Source organism: Scaptodrosophila lebanonensis, unplaced genomic scaffold, assembly GCF_003285725.1.
Source record: "Scaptodrosophila lebanonensis strain 11010-0011.00,11010-0021.00 unplaced genomic scaffold, SlebRS2 tig00000043-arrow-pilon, whole genome shotgun sequence".
NCBI lineage: Eukaryota > Metazoa > Arthropoda > Insecta > Diptera > Drosophilidae > Scaptodrosophila > Scaptodrosophila lebanonensis.
In genome coordinates, this window is record NW_022060545.1 from 11092439 (window position 1) to 11110461 (window position 18023).

At 35.4% G+C, this 18023-nt stretch overlaps 1 protein-coding gene across 9 annotated transcripts in view; it reads left to right on the forward strand.

The window, feature by feature from the left end:
- The window catches only part of LOC115623213 (potassium voltage-gated channel protein Shab), an 88825-nt gene that overhangs the window by 19742 nt on the left and 51060 nt on the right, over positions 1-18023 (forward strand). For all 9 annotated transcript variants that reach the window (XM_030517452.1, XM_030517443.1, XM_030517448.1 and 6 more), the window contains exon 3: positions 3899-3983. The gene's annotated coding sequence lies outside the window, so the exon portion shown is untranslated. The remainder of the gene's footprint in view (positions 1-3898; positions 3984-18023) is intronic.

Sequence of the window (18023 nt, forward strand, 5' to 3'; positions counted from 1 at the left end):
ATTGTATAATTCTAATCATTCGTGGGCAATCGAAAACTTATTAGAAAGCATATAGTATACAAAATATCTCGAACAGATCACCGGTTTTGTGTCATCCTTAAAGCTTTTTAACAATTCAAGAACTAATTTCAAACATATTTTGCGAAAAAAAAATGCACGCTTAAAAACAAACTGGACAATCAATTGCTGAACTATCTTGTTACACAAAATCTCACTCTCGCATTGATTGGCATGCAAATTTTCTGCGCAATAAGAAAAATCAACTCTGATACCATTGTGCAAAGGGAGGGCGAGGAGCAGGAAGGCAGGCGGCGACTGTCAAAGGCTTAGCCCGTAGCCATTGCAGGAATTCAAAAGGCGAAAACAATTACGTAGAACATACGTACGTAAACGACCATACCCGAATGTGTAGGTGTGTGTGAGTGCTCCGTACTCTGCATGAATGCATTCATGCATTCGTTCGCTCGCTGTCTGCAGGCGGCAAGTAACAGCTTGTCGTCGTCCGCCTCTCTATTGTTTTAGCGGCGTTACTGGTGAGAGGATGGTGGAGGGAAGGGAGAGAGGGACAACGGCGACAGCAGCTTGACATTTGTATGCAAAGCTTTGTTGTCTTTGCTGTCGTATTTGTTATTGTTGTTGCTCGCATGCTGCTGCTTCTGATGCTGTTTCTATCTCTGTCTCTGTCTCGGCTAGTTCTGCTTGTTCAGGCGGCTTTAGATTCGACTGTATTTGCAGTTTTATTACAGTAATCTCACATACACACATACATGCATACATATATACGCATGAGTGTGCTGATTTGCATTCCCTTTGTGGGCAGAGCTTAAAATTAAAATTGTGCAAGCATTTTATGTAAATATAAATTGTTATAAATAAAGATTAAAAAAAAGTTGCAAATAACAAGCGATTTGTGTTTGTAAACAAAATAGCACTGGTATTATTGTTCTTTTTTAACGCTACCATAAAAAGTTATTTATATGAAGCTTTCTATGAGCATACTCGCATCAACATATAATGGGTGTGCAAGCAGGAACAATTTCATGATGTGATAAATAGTGTGTTAATTGTGGAGAAATGCGATTTTACTTATATAGTATAATATATATAAATATTTATTGACTTGGGTGGTACAACGAGACGGACCATATATGGAAAGACATTGAATGAAAGGATGATGTAGAGGAACAAATCCTAATAACAAATTTCTTCTAATTTAAAATAGAAAAGTGCCTAATATTGGAATTAAGTGTAAAATACTTGCTATATAGTGTATCCATGCTGGCAATAAATTATTAATAAACACAATTATTCAATTTTAAATTTATTAATATTTAGTTGTTTCGATTTTTTTTATTGATAACTAAAATAGGAATGTTTTTTGATTGGGCATTCAATTAATTCTGTTTTCAGTTTAAGCTGCCTAGTGCTCTAAACTATTTAAATTAATGATGATTTCATTTTTAAATTCTAAAAGCTTTACTAATTTTCTTGAAATTAGACTTCAGAATCGTGTAATAAAATAAATTATTAGAATTCGAAATGATCAAAGAGGACTGTGGAAATCCTATATAGCCTTGAGCTGTACGTTGCAATAATAATAAATATTATATTATGCTTCTTTAATACTCAAATTCGACAATTATATGTCATTAAAGTATCACTTAAACTTATTTATCTAATAGGCCTACAACAATAGGCCAATATAAATACATAATAAGTTTTAATATTATACTATTTTGATATGGCGCCTTCTATGTGCTACATACATTCGCAGTAAGCTAGTACACCCTTTTAGCTTATGGGTGCAGGGTATAAAAAAGTCTAAATAATTTATAACAATTTGATTTCCAATTTCAAACGCTTGGCTGGTTATTGTTTGCTCGCAACAAATATGTGAACCGGCTTATTTATTATTGAAGGAGTGCATGCTTCAGTTGATTTGACAATGGAAAGTAAACAGGAAAACAACACTTCGATGTGTGTAGATACATGTGTGTGTGTGTGTATTTTGAAAACCGTCTGAATGGAAATGCCCGCATTAAATCAACAAAGTTCAACGCCGCAGGCAGGTGTGTGGCAAGTGAAACGGCGGCTCCGGCGTTCTTTTTTGGATCGACTAGATGCAACAGCAAACATTAATTAGTGCTTGTATATATACAGACATTTATTCAAAAGTATACGTGTATACTTGTTCATATGCATACACACATGCACATATCCATATGTATACTTATTTTTGTGCATAGCACTCACCCGCATGGCCACGTCAGCTGTGCTGCCAAATATGCGAACTGTGTACGAGTCTCGAAAACTCTTGAAAACAAACAAAATGAAAAGTGCTGCGTGGCTTTGGCTTTGGTGGCGAACATTTTCATTTCCATTTCCATTTATCAGGTGGTTTTCCCAAATGCCTAAATTTAGATTTTGTTTTCAATGAGCGCGCGCACACATTAAATACGCAGCCCGTTTGCAACATTCCCCATCCTCTACTCTGCGCTCTCCGACTTGCTCTACTCCAATCCTTCTCTCTCCCTTCTCTCTGTCGCTCAGTCTCTAGCTATTTGGGGCAACCGAAATAGCCGGCAATTGCGGCTGCTGCAGTTCGGCGTCTGTCTCTGTTCGCCGAGCATTTTATTTATAATTTAGCAAAATTCGAAAACGCTACCAAGACATACAAAAATAAACGCTTACTCATGTGAAATGCGTGAGTGTCGTGTCGCCAATGTATTTTTGTGTTTTTAATTATTTACAACAATTCTCCATGAACCTATTTATACACATTTCATGTTCTTTATCATAATTCTCAATCATTTGTACATATTTGTGGCTTTTTCCATGCCAACCTGTGCCACTAGTGTCAACATGGCATATACGTAACATTTTCTCCACAAGCGTAAACAAAACTTAAGTTTTCGACAATATATGTATGTATATACAAGTAGGAATGAACATTATTGCTATGTATACATGTTGTATTTGTTTATGCGCATACTTGTATATTATTTTCCATATCGCAATAAATATTGTTTATTGAAAACATATGTTGTTCGACGTACCAAGCAATCGATATGTTCGAAAAGCGTCGATTTAAGAGGGGTGTGGAAGAATAAAGGCAAAGACTACGGCGTCATTATTAAGAGGCACCATAAAAAAGATATTGCTTGTATTTGCAGATAACTTTTTTAGTGCTGATGTAAACAACATTAAAAAACTGTGTGAATTTGGTAGAAATATGGATGCAATACAAACGAGCCGTACAGAGTCTCCACAAATATATAGTGCTGTGAATCCATATTTGTTTAACTTTCATTTAACATTTTTGTAAAGTAATCAGGTAATATGTAGTCTTCTGGCGTTGGCTATTTAATAGACTCACGAATATAAATCGATTAGAAATTAAGATATCTTATCTAGTATCAAATAAAACCATAACAATGATAAGCAATAAGCAACTGGTGACCAAAAACACTTCCGATAATTGGAAATAATAGTACCTGCTCTCTTTAAAATGAAAATAATGTTCAATAGATGTACAGAAATCTCCACTTCATAATACTATAAAACCAATCGTAATCTCAAATTATTTTAAAAATCGTTCAAATAATATCATTTGCACTTAAACATCTAGATTGGTTAAATAAATGTCACAATTAATCCTGATGGGAGTGCTAAATTTCGATAAACTCCGGATGCGTTCGTGCCTAGAAACAAATTTGCAAATAAGCACATAGCCACACACACACCCACGCATACATAAATACATATACATAAATACACATGCAACAACACAGACACAGACTCATTTAGAGCATGTATTTATTTTCGCAATAATTTTCGCACGTTTTTCTCTGGCAACGTTTCTCACTCAACATCTCGCTTGTATCTATCTATTTTTCAGATAAAAATTTCATTTGCCGCCAACTGGGGAAAACTCATTTTTACAACAGCAACAACAACAACAAGAACAATAAAACACAAGGCGGGTAAGTACTCTTAGACTCACCATGCCGTCATCAATTTAAAATTCTGCGGCTTCGCGTTGAATGTTGAATGCTGAACACTGAATGCTGATAGCAGCGCCCAAGTCCCGCAAATTGCGGCAATATGTATTCAAGCAGACAAACTTTTCCACCAGAGTGGGCCAAGAAGGTCATTGAATTGAATAGATGCAGTTTTATTTTTGTCTACACACACCCACGCCCACAATGTTGTGCCGCCACAGTCGTCTTCGTCGCCTCAATTGTGCACGCATTTGATTTCCGTTTAGATTGTGTCATTTTGGTAATTTTAGCGCACGCTGCGTATACGTAATGGCCAGGCACTTATTTTTTGGCCCCCGACAAGAATGCATCGCATAAATCTAGCACAGTGTCAGGCTTTAGAAACTACATTAAAACGCAAGCCTCAAGGGTGCGAAATTTTGAGGAAAATGAGAAAATGGGAAAATGGACAAAAATGGTAACTCAGCTGAGTATGCCGTTCATAAATTCCTTTTATTACTTCTTTGTTGTTTGTGGGTTCAAAAATAATCTCAACTGAAATTGTGAAGGCACTGTTCAAAAAAGTAAGGAAATAAAGATACCTAGAACTCGATAGAAGCAGCACAAAACATGCTATGCGTTGATAAATAAAATTCAATGAAAAACTAATTTCATTTTTTTTTTTCATTTCATTTTTTTTTTTTTTTGGCAAGCAATATGCTTTCTCTCAGCTAGGAATTACACAAATTTTAGATACAGAAGCTAAACAGAATTACACAAAAAAGATTTACAATTTCTTTGAAATCGTTAGATGTGAATCGTAGGTTGGATTAAGTTTCTTTTAAGTCTTTCAAAGTACAATATGTTATTTGAAAAACGTTCTTATTTCGATCGCATTAGCTCTATATGTAAGGATCTAGCTAGTAATTTTTAATTGCTAGGAAAATAAATGATGATTGAATGCGTATATGCAGTAATTCGCAGTATTTTAATCCTTTTAAACCGTTTTATTAGGTTCGACAAACAAACACAAATTTTTATGTTGTTTGTTGTTTAATGGTTAATAATTGTTACCATTTGTAAGTTAATTTGCTTTTAACCAAATAAGAAAAATATTGTATTAGAACAACTCTGTTTGCCTGCCTGACTGACAGACTAGGACTCTGTAGAAAAAGCTACAAATACAAGAAATAGAATCTTGAGAACTTGCTATCATCTTTAGTTGAGGGAAATAACACATATTGAATAGCAAGCAAGAAACACTTTAATAAACATAATCTAAAGGTCCATTTTATATACTTACTGCCAACCATCTTAAACCAATTTTTGGATTTTCTTTCGGTGTATGGCTAGCTTTCTTGTTCTCTTAAGCCTGCCTTGGACTGAAAAATTCACACAAACCAATATCGAATATTGTCTCATGCTATGCGCCGCCGTTCGCGCTATTTTCACACCCATTACCGATTGCCATTTGTCATTATTATTAACGTGTTCGGTGCGGCGCCAACTAAGATGCTTATGTATCTGCACACACATAGCATAGTTGCTTGGTTAGTTGGCCCGTTAATCACACCTACCGGACCACACATTCGTAGCGCCCAAAGCTATCGCTGATACCATATATTTGCATTGCTGTGGCTTTATTGATTTCGAGGGCAACGTCAGAGGTACCGCAGGAATGAAACGCCAGAAATGTTTATGGAAATTTCAGTGACCACTAAAAGGGCGGTTTGCAATGCGCCTAAAATTCTGCCAAGAATAGCAAAAATCACAGCATTTTACGAAACATTTTCAGCGCGTTTGGCGACTGGCATGCATAGCACGTGCGATATTGCCAGTGATTTTTGTTGCACTCGCTGCATTGTGAGCCAAAAACAATAACTGCTGGCATGGCAAAATGGCAAAGAGGGATTGAGGTTGAGTTGTTCAGCTCTTTGGTAAATGTCAGGATTTTATCTAAAGATTTAAGATGTAGGTGTGCCATGAATAAATGGCATTTCTGAAAATAATAGAATGGACTCCATGTCGACATTGACAAAAATAAATTCACTTTTCATCTGAAATGTTTATCTTGCATTAATATGCTTTTCTTTTTTTTAACTTCATAGTTTAGAAGTACAGGACTAGCATATCCTCTTATCTTAGAAGCATTTATACCCAACGATTTTTAGGAATAAGTTGAAAGAAAGTTGAGTGAAAGGAACCGCAGTCAGATGCAGCTTTCCGATTGTATAGTTTATTTACATAAGCCCTAAATTCATTATTCAGCTCGATCGAGGTATTTTTATAATTGAGCTGTGCCGTTCCGGAAATCATAATGTTTTGTAAAATTTGGGGTCAATATAGAGTTTTTAAACCATGAGAGTTGGATAGAAAAAAATTCAATGCCAGTTAGAAGCAGATAAGCCCAACGAGAGGCGTTCTGAAGCTAAAATAATGAATCAAGAAGAACATTTTTAGTTGGGCCGAACGATTTTTAAGCTGAACTGATAAACACAAATTTTTACTTCCAAGATAATACAAATAATTTCAGATAAATACCATTAGAATCAACTCTACGAATTGTAAGCTTTAAAATTTAAATAATTCATATTACATTGAATAATTTCACACTTTTTAATCTGAGTTCAAAAAAGTTAGCTATTGTTTATGTTTTTTTTAATTCTGAAATCGGAAAAACAAAATAATTTCATGAAAGACTCTCAAGGTCATGTTGAAGCTGAAGAGTGTCAGAAGTTCTGCAGAAAATAGCAGACAACACTTTTTATTAAAAATGCATTTCTTACTATCTCTATGCAAGACGTCCCACAACAGTTGATGGATATGAAATTAAATGCTGATAGTTTTGACAGATATTCAAGCTAACACTTTTTTCATCACAAACGCCCCGCCATTTTTACGTTTTCCGCCATTTTCTGCGCTTTTTACTCTGCAATGCGTTGAGCACAAACGCGTTTGAACATAAAAACTTAATTATGTGTCAGAAATTGTTGTTTGTTCGCTAAGCGAAGTGGGTGTATGCACCATGACGAGACATGGCATGTTTCGTTGGTTTTGTGTCGCACCCCAAACCTTAGGCTGAACATGTGAAAATGTAAAATAAACCGCAACCGACTGCAGCCTCAGATGCATGCGGGCATGGAAAATGGGCATGAAAATTGCCACAAAACCAAACAAAACTCATGGGGAATGCTGAGCTGCTGGGCTGCTGGCCTGTTGGTCTGCTGGCAATGGCATTACACAACGTTGCCAATAAAAAGTTTGCTGTAAAATCATATTTATGGCTTTAACTACACGAATTTATGGCCTGTTTGTCGTGAAAAGTGCAATTAAAAGTGCCAAGTGCATTAAATTTAATTCAAAAGTCGTGCAAAATGTGAACGAATAAAAATGATAAATGCACGCAAATGAATATCCAAAAATCTGAGAGGCAGTTACAAAGACAGCCGCTTAAACGTAAACAACTGGTGAAGGGAATTTTTATTGTGATTTTTCATCTTTATGTCATCAACACAGGACCCTACACTGACCTTAAAACAACGCCCATTACGGTTCCCTTTAATTATGAAAGGCTTGTAGCAGTCTATTCTTCTTCTCCGAAAAGTCCATGAAGTGTTCGTAATGAGGGTCGCGAATTTTTGCCATTCAAGCGTTAGGCACAAATTTTCTTAAAACTAATTAAATTCATGCGCTAAAATGCGCTCCACACGGAACGGTGGAGGAGTGTGCTCATTTGTTTGCCATTTTGAACAACAACAACAAAATGTTCACACAGACTGCCGTCCGTAAAGTGTCGCCATCGTTGTTTATACTGTAAAGTGAAAACGACGACGAATGGATGGTTGATGTGCAAAAATAACACAGAAATCAGTTCATTACTGAAAGGCCACCTTGACGTTGCTGCGCGCGCTTGAACTCGCGCCAAATTGAAAGCACAACAACATAAAACAACAACAATAAAAGGCAACGCCTACGCCTATATGTAGAAAACTCTTGAAGGGTGTTTCGAAGGTCTGTGCACAAACAAAATCAAATCACACCAAATCAGAGCAGACCGAATCAAAGCAAACGACGCAATGAGGCGAACTAAATGTAATGCACATCATGCTCACACACGAGGGCTATGCGATAAGTATCGAACCATGTGCTGGGGCAGGAAGTTCTCTCATTTACCACCACATCATTTGGGTTCTGATTGTGGCATATACACAGAGAAAAATGTATAAATATGCGTATCATGGCGTTTGCAAAATATATCATTATAAACCAAAAAGGTATCGATTGAAAACATTACAAATTAGTTTGACATTGGTTTGCTCGTTTGTAAAACAACATCATACTCTAAGGGAAAGAACTAGATTTAGAAACAAAGTTGGGAGTACGAGCGAACTATTCGAATCATTCATACTTGTACCTCGTGTTGGCGTTGATTATTCTATTCCTATAGTTATCAGTTATAAGCATTTCTCTTATCAGATTTGACTATAGTTCTTTTTATTTATATATAGTATTAGGTCTGTGGATTGTAAAAAAACCTATAACGAAAATTAACGTCGAATTCTAAAGGATAAAAATATATTCAAAAAAAGTTTTGAGTGCATGATAATTAGACACTTTTGTAGTGCTTATTGGTAGTTAATATTTGATAGTATTAATTCTTTTTTAGTTACTTATAAAAATTAATATGTGCAGCTTTTCGTCATAATCAGATCTGTAAGTAAGCTATATATTTTCTTCTCTTTCCATAATATTGCTTCAACTTGTTTATCATCAATATATTAATACGGTGTTAGATTCGTAAAGTAAATGCATAAAATGTTATTAATTGAGAATTCAAGATATGAATATCACAATCACTATATAAATTTCTCGACTTTATTGATAGATGTTGCGTAAACGATTCAAGTGAGCTAATTCTTTAGCAAGGAATCGCACAAAAAGAAGGCTTGCGTGAAAGTTACAATTTGAATTAAATATTAAATTAAGTCACGTGATTGTAATAACTGAACTTAATTTTTAATGAGACAGTATTATATTAAATTACTAAATTAAAGTTAATTAAGGTTTTCTAAAGTTCAACTCATGTCTTATTGAGTCACAATTATATTTTATAATTCAATTGACTTGCTCTTCGTTTTATTTCAAAATAATATTTTTAATGGTTCAAAGCACTCCCCAGCCTTTGGAATTGATTGCTCGTTTATGTTATTGTTCATATGAATCAATAAATAAGATTCACATCGAATATTAAGAAACTAATGGCTTTTATAAGCCAAATGAATAATGATTAGAAGAGGGCGAGATTTTAAGATTTCTTGTTTATAATTCCCTATTGTTTACGTTTTCAAAGATTGTTAAAAAACATTTCCGCATAATATGTTTAACAGATACACAAGCATTCAATTGTATACAGAACAAAAGAGAGTATTTTATTTGGTAAATAACATTATTTCATTATTTCTGAATCATGTTTATTGTGACTCTATATGGCAGAAGGTTTGCACTAAATCAGATTCGATTCAATGCTTAATGCTACATTGAGCTGAGAAAGAGTTTTGGGCAGAAATCCTAATTACAAATCCCTACCAAAAATCTAGACTTAATTCACAAGCCACGTAGAAACGAGGATGTATTTCCTAGTTCTACCCCCCCCCCCCCACTCCCCACCCCACCACTCACTCTCTCACACACACACACACTTCCAAAGGAAAACATATCAATCAAAACTAATGACAGTTCTTCATTCATTTTTCGACAACGGAAATGAGCATTGCAGTCGTGTCTGCAACATGTTGAAGACTTTTCGTGGCAGCTACTTTTCTGTTCGTATATTGTTTAAAAAGTTAAACCCCCCTTTTCCCCGAAAATATAACGCTTCCTCGTCTGTCATGCTGCACAAGTCGTGAGTTTAACTTTTTTATGTTTTTGTTTATATTGCTGTTGTGTGTGTCTCGAGCACGTAAACAAATTTCTTCGCCATATATACGAGTATATGTTCATTCGTACTTGCAAGTACGTGCGGCCACAATTATAAGAATGTTAGTACTTATGTGGGTGTATGTTTGGCTATAGTTTATATGAGCAAACAAGTTGAGTGCTGTGACCTTGAATTAGGTTTAAGTTTCAGATAATTGTAACTTGATTGCCCTCGTCTCTGTGTGCGTGTTTCAAAGTCTCGCACTTTCTCCTTCTTGTCATCGTTTTTCTCGTTCGCCCGCATATGAGTGTTTATATATATGTGTGTGTGTCAGGGTGTGTTTCATGTCTTTGTATTATTATAAGCCACTTTATTTGTTTGGCCATAAATTTCTTATGAAACAATCGATATTGTGTTACAATTCGCCCAACAATTCCATTACAAATGTCTTTCATATTTCCCTCGCATTGTTGTTTTTGGCTTTAATGAAACGTTTCTCTGAAAAATAGCCAAGCATTTCCGTTTAAAATTTTTCATACCCATTCTACGAAAGTTATATGGCAAGGTTTTACATTGTAGCTGGAAATAATTTGATCGAATTTTTAATTTTTTTGTTCCACACGTACCAGCGAACGAACGAACTTGGCCGCAGCACGGCAATATTGTTGTTCTAAGTGTATACGTACATGTGTATATGGCAGTTTGATTGATTAGCAACAAATTAGAGTGCAGAGCAGAGTGTGCTGTAGTGTGTATTTAGCAAACTTATTACACATCAAGTGCACATGAATCAGCATTCAAGGAAAATGTTTTCTGCTTCCAACATTTCTGAATTTTCCGGCATGTGACTGCCGCGTCTATTTGAAGGCGCACATTTGGCAATTCGAACATACAAGTATATGTATATATGCATACATACACTCGTATAGTCCTATTTGGTTTTAAATGCGGTCGCATTTATGTTGTCGGTGGACTTGTCAAACACAAGCGGCCGGTAATGAACAAATTAAGTAAATTTGGCAATTGGCCCAAAAGTGAAAGAAACGCGTTGTCGCAAATCTGACATGGAAACAGTTGGATACACAGATGGGCAAACAAAAATTGGAGAGAGAGAGAGTGAGAAAAACGAGCGAATGGGGAGATAAACTTAGTATTCGAATATTGAGTATACGCAATGTGGCACATCCAAATAATGACAGCGCATCGGGTTGATAGCATTTAGAGCAGCTCATCTAAGTAAATTAAAAGCAGTGGCAAATTAATTAGTAGGAAAGGCAACGCGGCGGTTTAAATGAGATTAAAAGGACAAAAAAGGGACAAAATTGGGTAACAAGCAGAAGGTTATGGCTATTTTTAGGTTATTCCTTTGTAAGAAATAATACATAATGAATTGATCAAGTTTTACAATCAATACCTTCATAGAAATGTGTTTTTAGCTAACTTGGCTTGTTTCACAAAAAAGACAACAACGGCAAAGCCATCTGCAGAAAAACACAAATTGAAAAGACAATTTTACAGACAAATTTCTGAATACCTTTTTCTCATATTTCAATAGAGCTAGTTATAGATTGATGATTGATAGATCGAAATTATTGAAGATTTTTTCTACTAATACTAATAATAAAAGGCATTACGAGTTTTTAAAATACCTTAGAAAAATGAATAATAGTTATTCATTAATAATGCAGAGCAAACATTTCTATACATTTCAATATTTTCTGGTTTATTTTTAAGCAAAATATATAAAATATTATATATATTATATAATGTATGTTATATTAAAACAAATAAAAATGATGTGAATAGTGCCGCAGCTAGTGCTCCTTATCCCTAAATATACAAGTAGTTCTTTCACATCTCTTTAATAAAATATATAAAAAAGAGAACAATTGTTTCATACTTCTTACAGCACTTAAAAAAATTATAAGCCATTATATATACTACTTATATAAAACCATTTAATTTATTTTAGGAAATACAATTCGTAAGCTTCTCATTTATTTAAATGAAAAAGCAAATGAAATCGTGACTTTAAAATCAAAGTATAACAGTTATTATATAAATTTATAGTATAGATTTATTCATAATTTCTAACTCGTTCTAATCAAACATAAGAAAAGTAAAGCAAATGTTAAGTATACGCCACGTCTTTTAAATTAGAATTACTATTTGATTGTGCCTTCGCCTTATAGCTATCAAATAATACAATCAGTTCTTAGGAATGACACAAATCACATTGCCTGCAAAAAGCTAATGACAAAATGAAATCACTTTATCCTATATACTTGCCCTAAGCTCGCTTTAATTATACTAAAAGGTTCGGGCATGCAACCCAAGGCCTGCAAATCATCAATCCTCAAAAACAAAACAGAAAAGAAATCAATTAAAAATATTTTAATGGCAGCCAAAGTGTTAAGCCAACACACAGACAAACCGCACAACACAAAAAACAATGTGTGTGTTTTTATTACAAAAAAAGAAGAAGAACAACAACAAACCAAAAAAGTAAAACCGACCAAATTTGGCAAACGTTTTTGCCATTTTCTGTGCTGCGATTGTTGTAGATATTTGCGAGGCTTTGTGCCAAAAATAGCTGGGATATTAAATTTTTCGCTGCCTACGCTTTCGTCCTCGCCGGGACAGGAAATGGGAATTCAATACAATAAAAATCATTGAGTATGGCTTGTGGTCGGGGTCGCCAAATTAATAATAGATAGCACACAATGCTATGAACGGTCATAGAATAAAATCAAATGAAATGAAACGGAAGCGAACAGATACACAGACACAAAGAGACAAAGATACAAAGACACAAATAATAGAAATGAGGCATGAAAGCAAACAGAAATAGCAGCCACAGCAGCGACACAATAAACTAAATTAAAAAATGGCAGCCATGGCAATAGACAAGTAGATTATGAGTGCGCTGCCAATGTGAAGAGTATGAGATGGGAAAGATTGTGATGAACTGGCTAAACGAAATTGTTAGCATGCTTTCCTGGGCTGTGCCACAGGCGGGTTAATTAAACAGCCACCATTGAGCTTGTGGCTCAACGAAGCATCAAGTGCCAGCCACACACATATATACATTTCAGTCTTTGATTTGGTTGCTTCCTTGCTTGTTTTCTTGTTTGGGCGTGTGTGTGGCTGCCACAATAAATTTGCTCGTAACAATGAAAAATTGTAGTAAAACAACAACAACAAGAACAGAAACAGCAACAACCATCAAACCAAATCGAAACGCAGACGTCAGTCGACGCTAATTTGAAGTTATGTGCGGCGCTCTGATGTAACCAGAAACTAGACTAGAAAAAAGTTTCGAAGATAAATGTGGAAAAAAAATCAAGTAAAGCGAAAGGTGAAACGAACACAAGCCACAGGCGAAAGTAAAAGTAAGAGCCTCGCTGTACACTTAAAAAAAGTATTCGTCTTAGGCAGTACAGTAGAATAGGCAAGAGTTGAAAGAGCTGACGGGTTTCCGGGCTGTAAGGTAACATTTGGTCTGGAGTTCCGTGTCAAGCAAAAGTGCACACTACTTGTATTTATTATAAATTATATAGAAGTAAGACTTTGGATATGTAGTAGTCTAGAAGATAAATACACTAACACATTCTACTTAAATACTCAATTACTCCTTAATTACTGGTTTGGTAATTGAAATGTATTTTTATCTACTTTTGAATGTTTTCGTACCTAACCATTAGTTATAATTACAATTTATAAAATAAATAAATAAAAATTGGAAAATGTAATGCTGCTACTGTATGGCTACAATATATTTTATTCTTCTGTTTTTTGAGCAGATCAGTTGCTAGTTTTCCATAATTTCATAAAAAATACTGTCAAAAATGCAGATTCTAAGCATATTACTTCATGTGTATATTTTTGCTTAGATATTTAAAACACACTACAATCAGATAAACTATACATTTTTTTTTTATCTTATACATATTTATTCAGTTTTTGATCGTTTTTGAGGTTTGTCTGTTCCAATTTTATTCACATATCACGGGTTTAACTCCAACTTTCGTTTCGTTTTTAAATAAAACTTAAACTTATTTTTTTCCTTACAATTAATGAACATATTTTAAACAAACAAACGCACTTTGTTTCTATACAGTGATTACAGTATTAATATTACATATTGAACCTCGCACAAATAAATCATTAATGAAATATTTACAGTCAATTGTTTTTTTAAATTTGATTTGGATACTTTGGCACTAAATTTCACAAGGGGTCACAATGCAATTCCTTGCTTTCCTAACATATAAAGCATAATTCCAGCTGAGTAAAGAGCTAGATTATTTATGCAATTGTTCGAATTTGTTTGAATTTGAACAAGCCAACCATTTCATCTAATAATATTAATTGCTTATTTTTCTTCGTGTGTAGCCATTGTGGTTAAATGAATGCGCCCATGTTACATATTGAGGTGCTGCGGCTGTTGTAAGTCCTTGCGATACACACGCAGTTAGTGACAGATAGATAGACAGGCACATACACACACACACACACACACAAACACACAGAGATACGCTAACGCACACAGCCACACAGTTAGCCACTCAGCCTCGCGTACATAATGTCGCGGCTTTAAGCACGCTTCGGTGTGCAGCTGTTGGCCTCCTCAATGCACCTTCACCTGTCACAGGACACGGCACGCACACACAATCTCGGCAACTCACTTACACATACACCCATCCACTCCCACAGACGTAGTAAGGAACGACAGTGTTGAAAGCTTTACAAAGCAAGGGAACGCACCGCAACGCAGCGCAACGCCATGGAATGAAACATGGAACACAAATTGCCAACTAACTAAGTTTCATGGCATTGGTCACAGCACGAGCAGCACAACCAGCAGGAGTAGCAACAACAACAAAAATAGCAGCAGCCACAATAACAACAACACTTACAACAGCCACGCTTTGTATTCCGTTTCCAATTTTCATTCAGTATCTTACACACTTCCATAGTAGACAACGGGACGATGGGACGGTGGGACGATGAGACGACTGCTACGACAAGGACGACGGCAGCATACGAAGCTTGTTCGGCTTTAGCTCTCTTGCTGTTGTTCGTGTTGTTGTCGCGTGCGCTTGGATTAAAGTAGGTCGTCGTACAACTTCTAACAACCTCATTATATGTGGTGATGACGTCATTGGTCGAGCTATGCCTTTTGTGCGAAACATTCGCACGTTAAAGTGGGCGCCCCAAACGTGTATAAGTGTGCGCACGTGTATGTGTGCGTGTGTGTGTGTGTGTGTGTGGGGGGCATCGGCTAAAGGGCAAGGGCGCGTATCCTGCTGCAGACGTCATGAAAGTAATGGTGGCAAGCGAATTTAAATTGCAAAAGATTTCACATATATCAAGCATAGAAATGGATCGCAGCAGGCATTAACTTTTAACTCCCCTTCAACTCCTCTACCCCCACTTCCTCTCCCCCTCTCCCCATTCACCGCTAACAACTCACAAAACATTAGTAACAACAAGAAATTTCATCTAAAGTGCTGAGCATGTTGGAAGGACTTGCGCAGGAGCGAACATTTGAGAGTGGCAGCTGGAAGCAATTTAAGTAAATAACACAAAAAATGTTGAGTGAGTGAGTGAATGAGTAAATGCGTGAGTAGTTTGTGAGTTGGGGGTGGGACGAGGGACGAGCGGCGAGGGGGCCGTAACGTGCACGGCGGCGACTGAGACATTGGAATTATTATTATTTGCTTTCATTTCCTGTGTGGCTCCTTCATGTTGTTGCTATTGCTACTTACGCGCCTTTGTCCCTTTTCATTTCACGCTTGTTATTTATTTTTTTCATCGTTTTTCGTTTCCTTTTTTCTCCTCTTCCTTGTGCTGCTTTTATTTTATGACATCTCGTTTAAGGAGCCGCACGCGCGTGTAACTCAACCACACGACAAGAGCAAGAAACATGAACAAGCAACGAAGGAATGGTCCAAAACATGTATCCTCTTCCCAATACAAATAACACACACTATTCAATGTGTGTGTGTGTGTGTATGTGTGTGTGAGTGCAGCATTGCGCCAAAATTGGCACAAGACAAAATCGTCACTAATCGCATTTGTATTTTCCTTATTTTTCTGCTTTGTTGCGTGGGAAAAATGGATTTAAATTTATATTTAATACTGTGTGAGAGTAAACTTTTAAGTCCACATACCATGGGCCAAAGCATAAGGTGTGGGGCACAAAATTAGACATTAAGGAAAAGGTATCCTGCAATAAACATATGTGCAGCAAATAACTGAATCGAAAATGAGTGAGGTTCAATCAAGTTCTGGAATACAAATAGAGATTGAGTGTGTTACCAGCTTATTATTTATTTATTAGGTAGCTTTGCTGGGCAGCAGAAAGTTGAACGTTTAAAGTAACTTCTTACAAACCCTCCTACTTTTATCGAGAGATTTATGGGTAGTTATGTTGTTCAGATCAAAAGCTTATTCCGTACCTCATTTTGTGATAATTTATTGCTTCTAAAAAATGTAAGGCCTCCTCCTTTCTATCCATATAATAATTAACATTTAAATTATTAAATTCAAATTCCATTTTTTTTTTGTATATAGCCTGGTCGTTCGAACTGCCGGGTTTGATATATTAAGTATCGATTTAAATTATAATAATTATATAAAGGCTTGCAATAAATGCAATACAATTCTTATCATAAAGGCAGTTAAGTGTGCAATCGCTGAGACATCTGTATGTAGTATTGAAATTCATTTCTGTTCAGGACTATCTATATTTGCATTACTTATAAAGCTTCCAGTCATATTTAGCTTAATTTATAAAACAATATTATGTGTTTATTTTTCTAAGAATAAATTAAAAACTCAACCCGCTTGTTTGAAAGTATTATAATTTGTATCCTTATATTTTACGGCAGCTCCGTTTTAAAACTAGTTGCCTCTGCTTGATGAAAATGCAAATTATGCCACCCTCCTATGCTCATTTTTATGTAAATTGGAAGCACACGTTTGTTCATAAACCTTTTTGCATCTTGAGCGGAATTTGAATACCAAAACACATTCATCTAACTACATTTCATTTTAGCATATTCTTAAGCCACTATCAATTCCAACTGCATAGTTCACGCACCTCAGAGTTCTTTGGCCATTCAACCGGCTGACTGACTAGTCCTGATGAGAATGGTTAGGTATTATTATTCTTATGATTATGAATTTCAATTTGGTGTCTGTCTCAAGGACTTTGCAAGGAAATTAAAGCGCGCGCGCCTCTTAATGTGTGCGAGTGTGTGCTCATCCGTGTATACGTGACGTGTGTTTCAACGAGGTTTGTTGGCTTGATTTGCTTTTCAATTTCCTGCTGTTCTGCGGTCTGATCCTAAGCCAATGAAAGGCAAAAGTTGATTTCAAATTAAGCCGCCAGGCAGCCTCACAATTTAAACAAAGCGAAAAGACAAGACCAGGCCAGACCCATAGTCGAATAAATTGAATATGCAAAGGACGAAATAATGAAATATGGAAACGACACACACTTCTCGGCTCCTCCTAAATTACTTGCTGATTTTCTGTAAAAAGAAATGTCTTTGATTCTGAATAGTGTGAACCTGACACTGCTCAATATAAGTTTTTGGACGTTGCTTTTGAGTAACTTTTTCTTAAATGAAACAATCGTTTAGGTTTCTTAAACAAAATTAAATTATTAATCTGATAATTCTGATACAAATGAAGCCTTATTTGTTTATATATATATATATATACATATATCCATACGTATGTATTAGCAATGCCTTTTCAGAAGCATAGCAAAAAAACTACACCAATATGCGAGAAATTGAAGATTTAATTTTTCTTCAACAAAGAACAAAAAAAGATGCAGTTAAGCTAAATTTATTAAAGACATTCTTAAAGTGGTATTACTATATAATGGGACTTTAAATTCCCATTTAACACGTAGACTATTCGATTTAATATCCACTTATTCACTTTTTATTTTGGGATCGATATATTATGGAAATATATATAAATAATTTTACAAAATGCATATCTATTTGATTTGTAAATAGTTCCTAATGGATTCGTTTCAATCAACGATTAAGACACTTCTAGATAAGTTGCGATAATTTTCAGCAGCACTGTTTTTAACTCACTTA